The 17,450-nt window shown below is 43.8% G+C and overlaps 1 protein-coding gene across 7 annotated transcripts in view; it reads left to right on the top strand.

The window, feature by feature from the left end:
- The window catches only part of LOC145528351 (uncharacterized), a 59,095-nt gene that overhangs the window by 21,781 nt on the left and 19,864 nt on the right, over positions 1-17,450 (top strand). The window contains exons 2-5 of one of the 7 annotated variants that reach the window (XR_014070320.1): positions 887-1,172; positions 3,527-3,675; positions 4,845-5,005; positions 5,430-5,767. The exons of 2 other annotated variants lie outside the window; for them this stretch is intronic. The gene's annotated coding sequence lies outside the window, so the exon portion shown is untranslated. Of the gene's footprint in view, positions 1-886; positions 1,173-1,388; positions 1,458-3,526; positions 3,676-4,844; positions 5,006-5,429; positions 5,768-17,450 lie in introns of those variants that run through there. 4 more of the 7 variants (XR_014070317.1, XR_014070315.1, XR_014070316.1 and 1 more) reach the window with 4 other exon arrangements.

Raw genomic sequence — 17,450 nt, 5'->3', positions numbered from 1 at the left:
TTCAAAGTACTGATTAGGGAGGTTGTACCTGAAACCTCCTCATGTCCATGAATCGTTCCACTGAGACAGAGCAGTCTACCTAGTACACAGTCCACCCTTCGTCCTCCCCCACCTCCTTGGGACCACACGTTTGGATTGCCCAACACACTGTGGAGAGAGGGAGGTTAGTGGAGCCAGCTTGGGTGCTGGCAGCAAGCTGTGGGACTGTAGCTGGCTCAGGGAAGGAACAGACCTGACTGGAGAGTGGGATGAACAGGGCGGGCAGTTCTTACCTCAGCTCTGCAGTTTAGTTACCACTGACAATTCCAAGTTTGTGAGGCTGTTGGGGCCCTTCCAAAATCTGTTCTGAAAAGTAGAGCCTGGCTCTCAGTTCTATCAAGTAGGAGGGTTTCTGGCCTGGGGAGCTGACATTCGGAAGGGGTCACACTGGCGGCCTAGTACTTTGGGGACTCCTTGCACAGATGCCATTGGAGATAAACGGAGGAGGACATGACTAAACTAGCTGGTGATTTTTTTTCTTTTTTTAATTGCTGAAGCCCCCACAAAACCTGCCTTGAAAACACAGTTTTAACCTGGTCTCGTTGCATCGCTGATAAAATCTATGAAGGGGGTGGGGGCAATGGTGATTTTGGTATTTTTCCTTGTCAGCTAACTGGAGGTTCCCACTCTAGCGCTGAGAGTAATTGGAACAGTGATGTCTCAGCTGTCGGTAGGTGGGCCAGAAGGCTCAGTCCAGGTCATAAGTCAGCCTAACGAAATCTAGGGGCTGGGTGCAAATTGTGGGGACATCTTCTGAGTGAAAGCTGCAGCCCAAAATATCCTCTGATGCCCAGTGTTGTGAGTGATGAGCTAGATGCTTACCACTTTCATACTTGTGGTTATTCAGATTCATGGCCAGCTGTGTGGAATGGAGGAAGAGCAGAAATCAGGCAGGGGGAGAAAAGGACCCTGGGGTGCCAGGCACTCAGATGAAGAGATCACCCACAGATGAACAGGCACTCAGTTGAAGAGATCACCCACAGATGAACAGTGCAATTCATGTTTTCTGGAAGCCGCTGAAAGGAAAGACCTTGCGTGCTAAGTGGCTTCAGTTGTGTTTCTTTGCAACCGTATAGACTGTAGCCTGCCAGGCTCTTCTCTGTCCATGGGATTCTGCAGGCAAGAATACTGGAGTGAGTTGCCATGCTCTCCTCTGCTGGATCTTCCCAACCCAGGGATCTAACCTGTGTTTCCTGCATTGGCAGGCTGGTTCTTTACCACTAGCACCACCTGGAAAAGACCAGAATGATATGAATGTGCTGAAATACTAAACCAAGCCAGCCCAAATGGTTCTGGATTTTGTTGTACCAAAAGGCGAATGATCTCTGTTTCCTGTCCTCTTTCCCCAGCTAAAGGGAAGACTTTGGATCCCAGCCCAGCTACAGAAGGGCAGAGGGTTACCCTCTGGAGATGGGCAAGTGAGGGGGTCAAGGGGACGGTTACCTGTGTTTCGGCCTTCTCTTTCTTCTCCCACCTTCTGAATCATCCGACTCAGCTGGGGTTATGATTTTCTTTGGGATTTTCTTGGGTACAATGGATAAAGGAACTCCATTCCTAAATGCATTATAGTCAGCCTTTGAGAGTGCCTCCTTAGAAGAGTTGGAAGGGATGGTACCTTCCCCTTCAATACATTCCTCCTGGGAAGCCTCTTCACCATCCTCTTCCTCTGATTCACTGGTCTTAACAGGTCTTACAGGCCGTTGCCATGGACACGAGGGCAGGCCCCCATTAGGGAAGAGTTCTGGGGGTCAGTCAGCTTTAAAGCAATTACAGAAGGTAGCCCTTCACTCCTCTGCTTCCCATGAGAATATAGGAATAAAATCTGAGGGGGGAAATGAACAGAAGAAAAGGGGCAGTGTACAATCATTGAAAGAATGACATAATCCAAGGACATTACACAGGCTGGATATAATCAAATAGGTTCAGGATGGTGGACTAGTCAGTCCAATAGACCTTGAGCCTCAATACACTCTTTGTAACACATCAGCATGCTAAATATGATACACCCACAAGTGGGTGGAGGCCCAATTTAAATGTAAAAAAACTTTTAGAAATATGTTGTAGTGGACTAGTCAGTCCAATAGACCTTGAGTGTCAATACACTCTTTGTAACACATCAGCATGCTAAGTATGATACACCCACAAGTGGGTGGAGGCCCAATTTAAATGTAAAAAAAACTTTTAGAAATATGTTGTAGGATCTTTCCAGATATTCTAAAACTTAAAAGAGTTTAAGTTGTGCTGAAATAAGTGATGAAAGGTTTGTAGAAAATGGACCCCAGAAAGGGTTTTGTAGGTGATCAGTCAGGATTGACTAAGCCTAAAATAAGTAATTAATTCAGTAAATGAACCTTTCAGTTCAGTTCAGTTCAGTCCCTCAGTCATGTCCGACTCTTTGCAACCCCATGAATCTCAGCACGCCAGGCCTCCCTGTCCAACGCCAACTCCCAGAGTCTACCCAAACCCATGTCCATCGAGTCGGTGATGCCATCCAGCCATTTCATCCTCTGTCGTCCCCTTCTCCTCCTGCCCCCAATCCTTCCCAGCATTAGGGTCTTTTCCAATGAGTCAACTCTTCGCATGAGGTGGCCAAAGTTTTGGAGTTTCAGCTTCAACATCAGTCCTTCCAATGAACACCCGGGACTGATCTCTTTTAGGATGGACTGGTTGGATCGCCTTGCAGTCCAAGGGACTCTCAAGAGTCTTCTCCAACACCACAGTTCAAAAGCATCAATTCTGTGGTGCTCAGCTTTCTTCACCGTCCAACTCTCACATCCATACATGACCACTGGAAAAACCATAGCCTTGACTAGACGGACCTTTGTTGGCAAAGTAATGTCTCTGCTTTTAAATATGCTATCTAGGTTGGTCATAACTTTCCTTCCAAGGAGTAAGCATCTTTTAATTTCATGGCTGCAATCACCATCAGCAGTGATTTTGGAGCCCCTAAAAATAAAGTCTGACACTCTTTCCACTGTTTCCCTATCTATTTCCCATGAAGTGATGGCACCAGATGCCATGATCTTAGTTTTCTGAACATTGAGCTTTAAGCCAACTTTTTCACTCTCCTCTTTCACCTTCATCAAGAGGCTCTTTAGTTCTTCTTCACTTTCTGCCATAAGGGTGGTGTCATCTGCATATCTGAGGTTATTGATATTTCTCCCAGCAATCTTGATTCCAGCTTGTGCTTCCTCAAGCCCAGCGTTTCTCATGATGTACTCTGCATATAAGTTAAATAAGCAGGGTGACGACATACAGCCTTGACGTACTCCTTTTCCTATTTGGAACCAGTCCGTTGTTCCATGTCCAGTTCTAACTGTTGCTTCCTGACCTGCATACAGGTTTCTTAAGAGACAGGTCAGATGGTCTGGTATTCCCATCTCTTTCAGAGTTTTCCACAGTTTATTGTGATCCACACAGTCAAAGGCTTTGGCATAGTCAATAAAGCAGAAATAGATGTTTTTCTGGAACTCTCTTGCTTTTTCAGTGATCCAGCGGATGTTGGCAATTTGATCTCTGGTTCCTCTGCCTTTTCTAAAACCAGTTTGAACATCTGGAAGTTCACGGTTCACGTATTGCTGAAGCCTGGCTTGGAGAATTTTGAGCATTAAATGATAGTATACAGTCCCATATAAGGTCAGTAGTTGCAACAGTGTAACTAGATATGGGAAAAAAGAACAAAAGGGAATATTTTCCTGGACCACAAGAGATTCAGAAGCACAGGTAGTCCAGAGAATTTTGAATACTGTTTTATGGCCTAGTCCAGTGACAACACATTTAGTGGCCTATCAACAAAATATTCATTAAGACTTGGGAATGAGCATTCCTAGCACCATGGGACAAAATGGTCATGTAATGCCCTCAAACCATGGTCAGCTTCATGACCCTGAAGGGGCTCAGCCAATTGGCACTTGCCACCTATCTCTACAGAAATTAAATCATGGCCACTGAAGCTGCTGACCTTTAACACCCCCTGAAAGGAATTCAAGGTGGAAATTAGGAATGAGGCACTCTGTGCTCTGGAAAAATTGGCAGAAGAGGCCTTCAGATAGTTAAACACTTTCAGGAGGAGATTTTTTGTAAGTCCTGAGTCTTGCATCTTCTTGTACCTAGAGAAACACTGACATCATTGACAGTGACAGTCGCTTTGGCTATTTAAGGAAAAATTACAGTTAAAGTCAACATAGAGTAGCTATGGAACTGACTAGGTAACACTATGGTGTGATTTCAGACAAGTCCTTGTATTGTTAACAACTTGAGTTTTCTGAGCTGTTTTAGACTTTGGATACTGTCAGCCATTCGAAAAATAAAAGCAGCAGATAACTACAACTTTACTTTTTAAAGGTCTCTTCTTTTAACTCTTACATGTTTAGACTAAGAAATTGCTCTGGACCGTATGTTGCACAGAAAAAAAAAATGCATGTGTAATGTGTAAAGGGCCACTTTAAAAGTTAAGACCTACTTAAATAAACCTCGACAACCAGCTACCTGGCTACAAGTCTCCTTGAAGTGTTAAATCTAAATTAGGATTCAGGTTTAATTTTTTCCATTTTGTCTGTTAATGTTGAGATTGTCATTCCTCCAGCTACTTCTGAGTCCAAATGGCTCCATTCCTTTGGACAGGATGACCCAAGCACTGACTCTACCTGGACCACAATCAAAATTGTCATCAAACAAGACTTGGTTCTTTCTCCTGCTTTGATTCCTAGCTGCAGTAACACTTTTACTGATCTATGCCTCTGTATTTTTTTTGTTGTTGTTTGTTTGTTTGTTTTCTAAATACCTGTTGTGTTTTGTCTCTCCAGATGACACAGATTCACATCAAGATAAAGATGATGTGCAAAGAAAACCCATGCCCCCAAAGAGATTACAGCCACTCCTCCAAACAGATCCATCAGGAATAACCACAAAAGTCACCCTGGGCCCCATTAATAGAACAGGGCTAGAGCTCCATGACTCCAACTAGGTAGGGTCTCTGAGTCCCGTGTCAGCATTAAAGAAGTTACAGAAGACTGACCATCTGTCCTTCATTACCCCAATAAAGATTTCTTGGGGTTCACATCTCAAGGAAAATTTGAAGTAGGAGATAGATGGTCCCTGGGCTGAACAGCTGGTGATTTTCAAACAGAGCAAAACTGAAGTTTGTCCTCAGCCAGACAAGAATGATGTATTTCCCTTCCTCCATTGTTAGGAGGGAATAAACTGATGGGGCAATTGTTGCAGTGAAAAGGAAAAAAAAGAATGAGTTTTTCTTTTTCACTTCTCTGAGAGCAAAGAAGATAAAGAAGAACAGTGAGCAGGCCTGAACATTCCTAGTTTATTTTACTTTAACTGCTCCTGATTCCGAATGTCTGTAACTAAGTTTGCTTTTCTGTCCCCTAACTCTGCAGGAGCTACACTTCACTTGATTCTATGCTAAATACATCCTCTATTTGATGTTTATCTTTACAACAGCCTTCCCATTGTAGTTACAAGTCAGAAAGAAGGCCTCAGAGCCACCAAACTGCCAGATGCAGTTACTGGGTTACTGATGCCAGTTTATGACTGTCTTTGAAATGATGCAAGAGGAAGAAATCAAGATCCTATCACCTTTGTTTCCTCATCACCTACTCCTGACTGCTGCTGACTGTGAGCACCTGCCTTAGGGGCACAGTTCTTGAGGCAGGAGCATACTGTGTTCCCCTCTCCACTAGCTGAGAATAAAAGCCACCATTCTGTTTCTTCCAAATTCTGCCTCTCTAGTTTTCATTCGGCGTCGGAGGGCAGAGAAGGCCAAGGTGTTGGCCAGCAACAGAAGAAGGTCAGTCAGAGAAAGACAAATATTGTATTACTTACAGGTGGAAGCTGTATATTCATACAGATGAACTAACTTACAAAATAGACTCAAATGTGGGAAACCAATTTATGATTATAAGAAAATGTTAGGGGGGAGGCATCAATTTGGATTTTGAAATTGACATATATACACACTAATTCATATCAAATAGATGATCAAAAAGGGCCTGAAGAATAGCCCTGGGAACTCTACTGAACACACTGTAATCACCTGTATGGGGAAAAAAAAACCCAAACAAGAATAGATGTTTATAGATTACTGAATCAAATTTCTGTACACCTAAAACTGACACATCAGAAATCAACTCTATTCCAATATAAAATAACAAATTACAAGAAGAAAAAAGGGGCATGGAGAAATGCTGCCACCTTGTGGGCACTTTCCAAAACAACTTAAGCCTGTGCTGATGGGCACTTAGTACTTACAAGGCCTTCCGGGCTGTGGTAAAAAAACACCTGCCAAGGGGGGGCGTCACCGGAAAAGAATTCAAAACAAGGCAGATGGTCAAGGAGCCAATGTCAAGAGGTAGATTTAGCTCACACCATTTTAAAAAACATTACATGAAAATATGTCAATGTTGCTAAGTATTAGAGAAATGAAACTCAAGATTGCAACAAGGTATCACTTCACATGGGTCAGAATGGCCACTGAAAAACTACAAACAATAAATGTTGGAGAGGGGAAGAAGAAAAGGGAACCCTCCTACACCGATGCTGGGAATGGAAATTGGGAACAGCTACTGTGGAGGACTTCCCTGATAACTCAGTAAAGAATCCGCCTGCAATGTGGGAGACCTGGGTTGGGACGATCCCCTGGAGAAGGGAAAGGCTCCCCACTCTAGTATTCTGCCTGGAGAATTCCATGGACTGTATAGTCCATAGGGTCGCAAAGAGTTGGACACGACTGAGTGACTTTCAACTCACTGTGGAGGATAGTGTGCAGGTTCTTTCTAGGAGGTAAACGAGAATAAAATTAGAATACTTCATAACACCATACACAAAAATATACTCCAAACAGATTAAAGATCTAGGTGGAAAAATGGATACCATGAAACTCGAAAACAAGCAGAACATGCTTTGACAAATATAGCAAATTCTGAATGAAATTAAATTAACCTTAAAACCATTTGCCCAGAAATATCATAAATGAAAGAGAAAGACAACCCTCCTAGTGGGAAAAAAATTTGCAAACAAAGATACCCACAGGGAATTCATCTCCAAAACACACAAACAGCTAGTGCAGGTCAATATTTTTTTTTCTTTAAATAACCCAATTTAAAAAATGAGTCAAAGATTTCTCCGAAGAAGGCATAGAAAGGCCATTAAACATGAAAAGATACTCAGCAACAGTAACTCTTAGAGGAAGATAAGTCAAAAGTACAATGAAGTGTCACCTCACACCGGTCAGAATGGCCATCTCAAAAAACCTACAACAATAAATGCTGGAAATGGTGTGAAGAGAAGTGAATCCTACACTGTTGGTGGGAATTTTCATCCACTAGGGAGAACAATACCAAGGTTCTTTGAAAAACTAAACACGAGGTACCATGTGACCCAGTAATCTCACACCTGGACATAGATTCAGAGAAAACCAAAATTTTAAGACACCTGCACCCCAACGATCATGGCAGCACTGTGTACACTAGCCAAGATATGGAAGCAACCTAAGAGTACACGGACTGATGAGTGGATAAAGAAAATGGGGTGCATATACACAATACAGTATTACTCAGTCATGAATAAGATGCAAGTGTGCCGTTTCCAGCCACAGGAAAGTATTAGAGATAATACTAAGTGAAGTAAGAGAGGGAGAGGCAAATATCATGATGTCACCTCTAGATGGAATCTAAAAATAGATATAAATGAACTTTACTAAACAGAAACAGGCTCACAGACTTAGGAAAAATGATGGGGGAGCAGGGAGAAATTAGCTGGTTCTGATTAACATACACATTATTTATAAAAATATAATAAAAAAGGACCCACTGTATAGCACAAGGGATCCTGTGCAACATTCCGTGATAAACTAAATGGGAAAAGAACCTGGAAAAACCATATATACGTCTATTTGAGTGAACACTTTCCAGATAACTCGTTAGGTAAAGAAACTGCCTGACAGTGCAGGAGATGCAAGAGACTCAGATTTGCTCCTTGGGTCAGGAAGATCCTCTGGAGGAGGGAATGGCAACCCACTTCAGTATTCTTGCCTGGAGAAACCTGCAGACAGAGGGACCTGGTAGGCTACAGTCCATGGGGTCACAAAGAGTTGTACATGACTGAAGTGTCTTAGCATGCACACATGCATAGGAGCATAGCAACCCGGCCGGTCCTGGGACTGTGGACGTGGTGGGTGGCCGGGTCAGCACACAGGCCACCTCATCCCTTGGTGTTCCAGGCAGCTCCCGGCACAAGGTAATCACGCCCATGGCCCAGCACATCAGGTACCCATGAGTTCCTCTCCACGGCTTAGCCCCCGGGGATGAGAGTTAGGACGCAAAGAGAGGGTGGGAGTGGCCAGTGTTCACAGAGCCCTTGGGCAGGAGGGCTGGTTGACGCCGAGGGGAGTGAAAGGGAAGCAGAGAGGGACCTGGGCGGGGGCAGGTTGGGGATCTGGTGGTGATGAGCAAGGGCAGGTAGCAGCAGGCGTCTAGGGCTGGTGACAGCGAGGGCAAGGGGGGCCCGAGGCAGAGACAGATCCTGACTCGTCTTCCCGCTCACTCCGGCGTCCCCTGTGAGCCCCCACCTCTCTGAGCCTGTTTCCCCTCCTTTCTGTCTGTGAAATGGGCGTGATGGCAGTGTGCATCTGACAGGGATGTTTATGCAGAAAGAGGAAGCAGTTGATCAACGGCCAAGTGCTGTTCAGCTCCCCCTGGCTGTGCCTGCAGGAAAGCAGGCTCCAGTGCACACAGGACACAACTGTGTGTGCCGGGCACTGGCCTTGAGGCCATCTGACCCTGTGCCCAGTGTGCCCGGCCAAGGGAACAGCTGGGTCCTGCCTGCAGGGTTGTCAGAAGTGGTGTGGTCAACACGGGGGACCTGGGATGGGATCTGTCTGTCTGGCACATTCTGTCTCCCCCAGCTGTGTGGGCTGGGGTCTGAGGCTGTATCCAGATGGTCAAGCTCAGGTGCACTGGCCTCCGCAGGACAGCAGCCCCTCCAGGTGACCGCCATGGCTGGACTCACACGTCACACAGTGGGTTTGTTGCCTGGCTCTGCCCACTGCTGGCTGGCTGGATGGAGCATGGGGGCCCCGGGAGGGCTGCTCCCCAGAGGGCACTGCACTAGGTCCTGGAGCTATACCATACTGGGTCCCGCACATAAATCTCAGTAAAACTGAGCTGCTCTCCTGAAGCCACATAAGATATGGAGTTGTTGTTTTTTTTTCCCCATTTTATTGATGTGTAGTTGACTTACAAATGCTGTGTTAATTTCTGCTGTACAGCAGAGTGACTCAGTTATACACATGTGTACATTCTCTTCATGTTCTTTTCCATTATGGTTTATCACAGGATGTTGAATGTAGTTCCCTGTGCTATACAGGAGGATCTTGTTTATCCATCCTATATATAATAGTTTGCATCTGCTAATGTGAAACTCCCAATCCATCCCTCTCCCACTTGCTTCCCCCTTGGCAACCACAAGTCTGTTCTCCATGTCTGTGAGGCTGTTTCTGCTTTATAGATAAGTTCATTTGCATTATATATTAGATTCCTCATATAAGTGATATCATGTGCTATTTGTTTTTGTCTGACTTAATTCACTTAGTAGGATAATCCCTAGTTGCATCCTGGTTGCTGCAAATGGCTTTGTTTCATTCTTTTTAATGGCTGAGTAATAGTCCTTGTTATATATACCACATCTTTATGCATTCATCTGGCAATGGGCATCTAAGTTGTTTCCATGTCTTGGTTATTGAGAATAGTGCTGTTATGACCATAGGGGTGTGTATATCCTTTGGAAGTATGGTTTTTCTCCAGGTATATGTCCAGGAGTGGGGTTGCTGGATCGTATGGCAATGGAGTTAGTTAAGATGAAAAGAAACCAGAACCTTCCTTAGGATCCTAAACTTTCTCAGATCACAGCACCCTTCATTTTGCCTTAATTTCACATAGTCTCCAGGACAAAAGAAATACCTAACAGCTCTGCTTATTAAATAGTTAGGATGAATGATTTAGTATTTGTCCTAAAAACTTTGATTGAAAAGTAACATTGAAACAAATTTAGTTCATCCTCACCCACAGTTGCTCACTAGTGAAGGAGAGTCTTGTTAGAAGTGTTTGGGTACCACCCTCATTTCCTGGTCAATGTTGACTTTTGTGTGGGACTCGCTTATTGGAAAAAATTTTCAATGCTTTGTATTTATTTCTCTTTTATTTTAAAAATTTTGAAAGTATGATAACACAGTTACAGGAGACTTGGAAAACAGAGAACAAAGTTATATATAGTTCCACTGTATATTACAATTTTTTAAGTAGCTAAATTAAGATTTTTAGCTGGAGTTTCAATATCAAACTCTCAACAATTAATAGAATAAATATACAGAGCAGAAGGATATAATAGACCTGAAAAGCACTATGAATCAATTCAACATAATTTTTTTTGCGCTTTGTCTTATGTCCCTGGATATGTTCCAGTGTTTCTAGTTTATAGCCTGTGGGAACTGGAATAAAATTTGTATCCTACTGTTGTGTGAAAATTGTATAAATCAGATATATTCAGTGCTTTTTTAAAAAACTGTGGTAAAATACATGAAATTGGCTCTTTTCACTGTTTTTAAATGTTCAGTTCTGTGGCATTAAGTACATTCATGTTGTTTGCAGCCATCACCACCATCCATGTTCAGAACTCTTTAATCTTGTGAAACTGAGACTTTCTCCCCATTAAACATTAACTCCCCTAACCAGCTCTGTTGTCCAGAGAGGCCTGGAAATGGTGACCTCGCCAACAGTAGGAAGATACCCAGGCCCCTGATGGTGGGCTTGAAATTCAATTTTCTACTAAAGGAAACTAGGACTCCTCGGACAAATGGCAAATTCTGGGTCAAGAAGAGGAACTCTACAAGTTGTACCTGGAACATTTTGTCAGAGCAGAGGAACCTTCAGACCTACTGGAATGGTATTAGAAGAACCTGGGACTTGAAGAGACCAAAGATGGGACAGTTTGAACATCAGCAAGAGGAAAAACTGCAGCAGATTGAAATGCATCTAAGAAGTTTAAATCTGGAGTTCGTTTTTTAAAAAAATTGAAGTTTAGATCATTTCCAATGTTGTGTTAGTTTCAGGTGTACAGCACTGTGATTCAGTTATACAGGTATCTATTTTGTTTCAGATTCTTTTCCATTATAGGTTATTAAAGAATATCGAGTAGAGTTCCCTGTGCTATACAGGAAGCCCTTGCTGATTATCCATTTTATATATAATAATGTGTATATGGTAATTCCAAACTCCTAATTTATCCCTCTTCCCTTTCCCCTTTAGTAAGCATAAGCTTGTTTTCTATGTATGTGAGTGTTTCTGTTTTGTAAATAAGTTTGTAACCTTTTTTAGATTCCACATATAAGTCATGTGTTCATGCATGCTAAGTTGCTTCAGTCGTGTCTGACTCTCTGTAACCCTATGGACTATTGCCCTCCAGGCTCCTGTGTTCACGGGATTCTCCAGGCAAGAATATTAGAAAAAAGTGAAAAGTGAAAAGTCACTCAGTTGTGTTAGACTCTTTGCAACCCCATGGACTATAGCCTGCCAGGCTCCTCTGTCCATGGAATTCTCCAGGCCAGAATACTGGAGTAGGTAGCCGTTCCCTTCTTCGGGGAATCTTCCCAACCCAGGAACTGAACCCAGGTCTCCTGCATTGCAGGTGAATTAGAGTGGGCTGCTATTTCCTCATCCAGAGAATCTTCCTGACTCAGGGATCAAACCCCTGTCTCGTATGTCTCCTACATTGGCAGGCAGGTTATTTACCACTAGCACCACCTAGGAAGCCCTGTGTAAGTGATATCATATGGTATTTGTCTTTCTCTGTCTGACTTGACTTCACTCAGTACGGTCATCTCTAGGTCCATCCATGTGGCTCCAGGTGGTATTAGTTCATTCTTTTTATGGCTGAGTGGTATGCCGTTGTGTATATGTACCGCATCCTTTTCCACCCATTCCTCCGTTGATGGTCATTTAGGTTGCTTCTTTGTTCTGGCTTTTGTAACTAGTGCTACAGTGAACACTGGGATACATGTATCTTTTCGAATTAGAGTTTTCTATAACTTCTGAATGATACTGAGGAAAAAAAACAACCTAATTGGTCACCTTTGGAGAATGATTTTTTTGAACTTTGGTAAATAACAGAAGAGACTGAATTGTTTTGTCTTGCTTCCCTGTATGAGCTGCAGCACTGGGTAGCCTGGTGGCAGGGGGGTTTCTGTGTTCAGAAGGGGTCCAGCATGTGGATGCATGAACGGACACCCTGGGTGGCGGTGCTGATGCCAAGTGATGTAGCAGAGAGTGGTGTCCGGAGCTCCTGGCTCTTGAGGAAGGGCACCACGTTGCCAGGAAAGTCGTTTGCTTCCAGATTTTAATCTGAACCCGACTCAGCCTCCATTTCCCACTACCAGTCTGCTGGAGTGCAGAGGTCAGGGGATGGTGTTCTCCTCAGCTGTGGGACAGTCATCAAAATGTCAGTCAAGGGAAATGCCCTCCGACAAATGATTCGGTGTCTGCAGTGAATAAATTGCAAGGGTATATAGAGAAGTAGAAGCCGATGGATTGAAAGTGATGTAATCAATGTTGAGGGCTGGGTGCTCAGTGGAAAATGGTTAAGGAGATGAGGCGGTGATGACCACACAGTCAAGGTGGTCAGGGCACACACGATGGGGTGTTGGTGTCTGAGCAGCATTGAGGAGGCCTCGGGCAGTCGGTAAGGTCTATCTCTTTACCTGGCTGGGGTTGCCAGGGTGTTTAATAATCATGTATCAGGGCTCCTAGGTGGTACCAGTGATCAAGAACCTGGCTGCCAGTGCAGGAGATATAATGAGACATGAGTTCAATCCTTGGGTTGGGAAGATACCTTGGAGAAGGGCACAGCAACCCATTCCATCCCCTGGACAGAGAAGCCTGGTGGGCTACGTTCTATGGGGTCACAAAAGAGTCGGACACGACAGAAGTGATGTAGCATGGTAGGCTAAACTATTTGCCTTATGCTGTTGTTTTTTTGCTTGAGGGTTATTTTGACACACAAAAAAGAGGTTCAGGAAGTCTTGAGGGTGAGCAGCCAGCTGATCCTGGGGGTGTAAACTTCTCCCCTTCCTGCGACAGTAGTTGCTGCCTCTTGTATTTTCTTAGCACTTTTATTGTAAATTTACCCATAAATATACTTGTGTCTTTGGTTCTGTGCTTTCTAAAGGGTACTGGAGTTTGGTTTTTTGTGTATGTGACTTTTATACTGTTTTCTTTCCTGTAAGGAACTGTGTTAGGTCAGGTCCTCTGAGAAGCAGACCCAAGGCAGGATTAAATAAGTGTGGATGTTTCGAGGGAGCAGCCTGCAAGGAAACTGGGGAGGGGCAGTGTCAGAAGGGAGGGAGGGGGTGGGAGGACGTGTCAGTTGCAGCCCAAGGAAGGCAGAGGCTGAGATGGTTAGACGGCATCACCGACCCAATGGACACGAGTCTGAGCAAACTCTGGGAGATAGTGAAGGACAGGGAAGCCTGGCATGCTGCAGTCCATGGGGTCGCAAAGAGTTGGACACGACTGAGTGACTGAACAACAACAACAAGGAAGGCAGAGCTGTCTCAATGTGCCCATGCAGGGGCCATGGGCATATAGCAATATGGATGGACCTAGGGATTATCATAGTAAGTGAAGTAAGTCAGACAGAAAGACAAATACCATATGATATCACTTATATGTGAAATCTTAAATGTGATACAAATGAACCTATCTACAAGACAGAAATGGACTCACAGAGCCAGAGAACAGAGTTGTGGTGGCTAAGGAGGGTGGAGGGAGAAGGATTGGGAGTTTGGGGTTAGCAGATGTAAACTATGATATCTAGGATGGATAAACAATAAGGTCCTACAGTATAGCCCAAGGAACTGTATTCAATATCCTGTGATAAACTATGATGGAGAAGAATATGAAAAAATATATATAGACCTTAAATCACTTTACTGTGCAGCAGAAACTAATACAACATTGTAAATCAAGTATATTTCAATTATATATATAAGCAGAGACCCTCAACATGTTTGCCTACAGCCCCCACCACAGAAGTGTTGAAAACTCCTGGCCCCACACCTCCTGGGCCTTTTCTGAGGACTGGACCTCACACTGGAAAAAAAAAAAGTTTTTTAAGGGTCCTGGTTAAAGTCCTGGAGGGCAGCAAAAGGCCTGGAGCATATCCTTATGGAAATACCAAGACACTATTTATTACACAAAAATAAGACACAGTTCGTGTATTTAATAGGGGAAGAGTCAGACAACATTTATTGGAACAGGAAACATTATATAGCCATTAAATAATATTTAATAGAGGGTTTCTACTGCATTCTCTTTCTTCATGTTTCACTTAAAATGTTTCTCAGGACTTCCCTGGCAGTCCAGTGGTTAAGACAGCACTGCCAATGCAGGGGGCCTGAGTTCAATCCTTGGTCACGGAACTAAGATACCATATGCTGCGTGGCGCGGCTGAAAGATTAAAAAAAAATGTTTCTCCACTCCTTGTATATAGTAGGATAAAAAACAGCGTTCATGGGAGTGAGGCCGGTGTGGGTTGTTCTCCTGTTCACTTCTGTTCAAGCCCAGCAGTCAGGACCACCATTTCCAGTTTCCCAGAACAGGAAGGCCATCCATATGTTCATTGAATATAATACTGAGGGCCTGACAGTAAATGGAAGTCTGAATTGAAACAAGGACCTCCTGTCTTGATCTTTAATAGGAGACTTTCTCTTACACCACAAGTGTGCTGTAGGTTAATTCTGCAGACCTTCAACAATGTGACCTCCATCCTGGGCAGCCATCCTGGGTCCTTCCGTTTGTATCCACGGACAAGAGAATGATTTGCACCATCAAGCACTGGAAAAGCCGACAACAGCACTGTATTTAATGGGGGAAAACTTTGCTTTTAATTTTGGCTGTGACAGGTCTTTGTTGCAGCTTGTGGGCTTTCTCTAGTTATGGGGCACAGGCTTAGTTGCCCCTTGGCATATGGGATCTTATTAATAGTTCCCCAACCAGGAATTGAACCCTAGTCCCCTGCATTGGAAGATGGGTTCTTTTTTTGTATATACTTTTATTTAGTTAGTTATTTATGGCTGCGTTGGGCCTTCATTGCTGCACGGACTTTTCTCTAGCTGTAGTGAGCAGGGTCTACTCTTCGGTACGGTGTGAGGGCTTCTTATTGCAAGTGCTTCTCTTGTTGCAGAGCACTGGCTCTAGGACATTCAAGCTTCAGTAGCTGCAGTTCCTGGGCTTAGTTGTTCCGCAGCAGGTGGGATCTTCCCAGATCAGGGGTCGAACCTGTGTCTCCTTCATTGTGCAGGTGGATTCTTTACCACTGAACCATCAGGAAAGTCTGTAATGGGGAAAACTTTAAAAAAAAAAAAAAAAAGGTTCATTCACAGAGGCCAGCCAAGTCCTTCCTATTGGAGCCTGAGGCCCAAAGAACCAAATCAGTAATAATCAATCTTGTCTTTAACATTTTAATATCTTGTTCACTGTGGGTGTTTTTGCATTAATTTTTCATATTTATAAAAAGTTTTGCTTTAAAATTGTATCTGTTTTGATTCCTGAGTTTCCTGACACCCTGTTACATCTTGCGCCCAAGGTGAGGGTCATGCCTACCTTACCATGGACCAGTTCAGTTCAGTTCAGTTCAGTTCATTCGCTCAGTCGTGTCCGACTCTCTGTGACCCCATGAATTGCAGCACGCCAGGCCTCTCTCTCCATCACCAACTCCGGAGTCTACCCAAACCCATGTTCATCGAGTCGGTGATGCCATCCAACCATCTCATCCTCTGTCGTCCCCTTCTCCTCCCGCCCGCAATCCTACCCAGCATTAGGGTCTTTTCCAATGAGTCAACCCTTCGCATGAGGTGGCCAAAGTATTGGAGCTTCAGCTTCAACATCAGACCTTCCAATGAACACCCAGGATTGATCTCCTTTAGGATGGATTGATTGGATCTCCTTGCAGTCCAAGGGACTCTCAAGAGTCTTCTCCAACACCACAGTTCAAAAGCATCAATTCTGTGGTGCTCAGCTTTCTTCACCGTCCAACTCTCACATCCATACACGACCACTGGAAAAACCATAGCCTTGACTAGATGGACTTTTGTTGGCAAAGTAATGTCTCTGCTTTTAAACATGCTATCTAGGTTGGCCATAACCTTCCTTCCAAGGAGTAAGTGTCTTTTAATTTCATGGCTGCAGTCACCATCAGCAGTGATTCTGGAGCCCAAAAAAGTAAAGTCTGACACTGTTTCCACTGTTTGCCCATCTATTTCCCATGGAGTGATGGGACCAGATGCCATGATCTTAGTTTTCTGAACGTTGAGCTTTAAGCCAACTTTTTCACTCTCCTCCTTCACCTTCATCAAGAGGCTCTTTAGTTCTTCTTCACTTTCTGCCATAAGGGTGGTGTCATCCGCATATCTGAGGTTATTGATATTTCTCCCGGCAATCTTGATTCCAGCTTGTGTTTCTTCCAGCCCAGCGTTTCTCATGATGTACTCTGCATATAAGTTAAATAAGCAGGGTGACAACATACAGCCTTGACGTACTCCTTTTCCTATTTGGAACCAGTCTGTTGTTCCATGTCCAGTTCTAACTGTTGCTTCCTGACTTGCATACAGGTTTCTCAAGAGACAAGTCAGATGGTCTGGTATTCCCATCTCTTTCAGAATTTTCCAGTTTATTGTGATCCACACAGTCAAAGGCTTTGGCATAGTCAATAAAGCAGAAATAGATGTTTTTCTGGAACTCTCTTGCTTTTTCGATGATCCAGCAGATATTGGCAATTTGATCTCTGGTTCCTCTGCCTTTTCTAAAACCAGCTTGAACATCTGGAAATTCACGGTTCACGTATTGCTGAAGCCTGGCTTGGAGAATTTTGAGCATTACTTTACTAGCGTGTGAGATGAGTGCAATTGTGCGGTAGTTTGAGCATTCTTTGGCATTGCCTTTCTTTGGGATTGGAACGAAAACTGACCTTTTCCAGTCCTGTGGCCACTGCTGAGTTTTCCAAATTTGCTGGCATATCGAGTGCAGCACTTTCACAGCATCACCTTTGAGGATTTGAAATAGCTCAACTGGAATTCCATCACTTCCACTAGCTTTGTTCGTAGTGATGCTTTCTAAGGCCCACTTGACTTCACATTCCAGGATGTCTGGCTCTAGGTGAGTGATCACACCATCGTGATTATATGGGTCGTGAAGATCTTTTTTGTACAGTTCTTCTGTGTATTCTTGCCACCTCTTCTTAATAGCTTCTGCTTCTGTTAGGTCCATACCATTTCTGTCCTTTATCGAGCCTATCTTTGCATGAAATGTTCCTTTGGTATCTCTAATTTTCTTGAAGAGATCTCTAGTCTTTCC

Source organism: Giraffa tippelskirchi, chromosome 12, assembly GCF_054371585.1.
Source record: "Giraffa tippelskirchi isolate mGirTip1 chromosome 12, T2T-mGirTip1v1.2.pri, whole genome shotgun sequence".
Lineage (NCBI taxonomy): Eukaryota > Metazoa > Chordata > Mammalia > Artiodactyla > Giraffidae > Giraffa > Giraffa tippelskirchi.
Note: the sequence above shows the minus strand (reverse complement) of the source record. Positions and strands in the feature narration are given on the sequence as shown.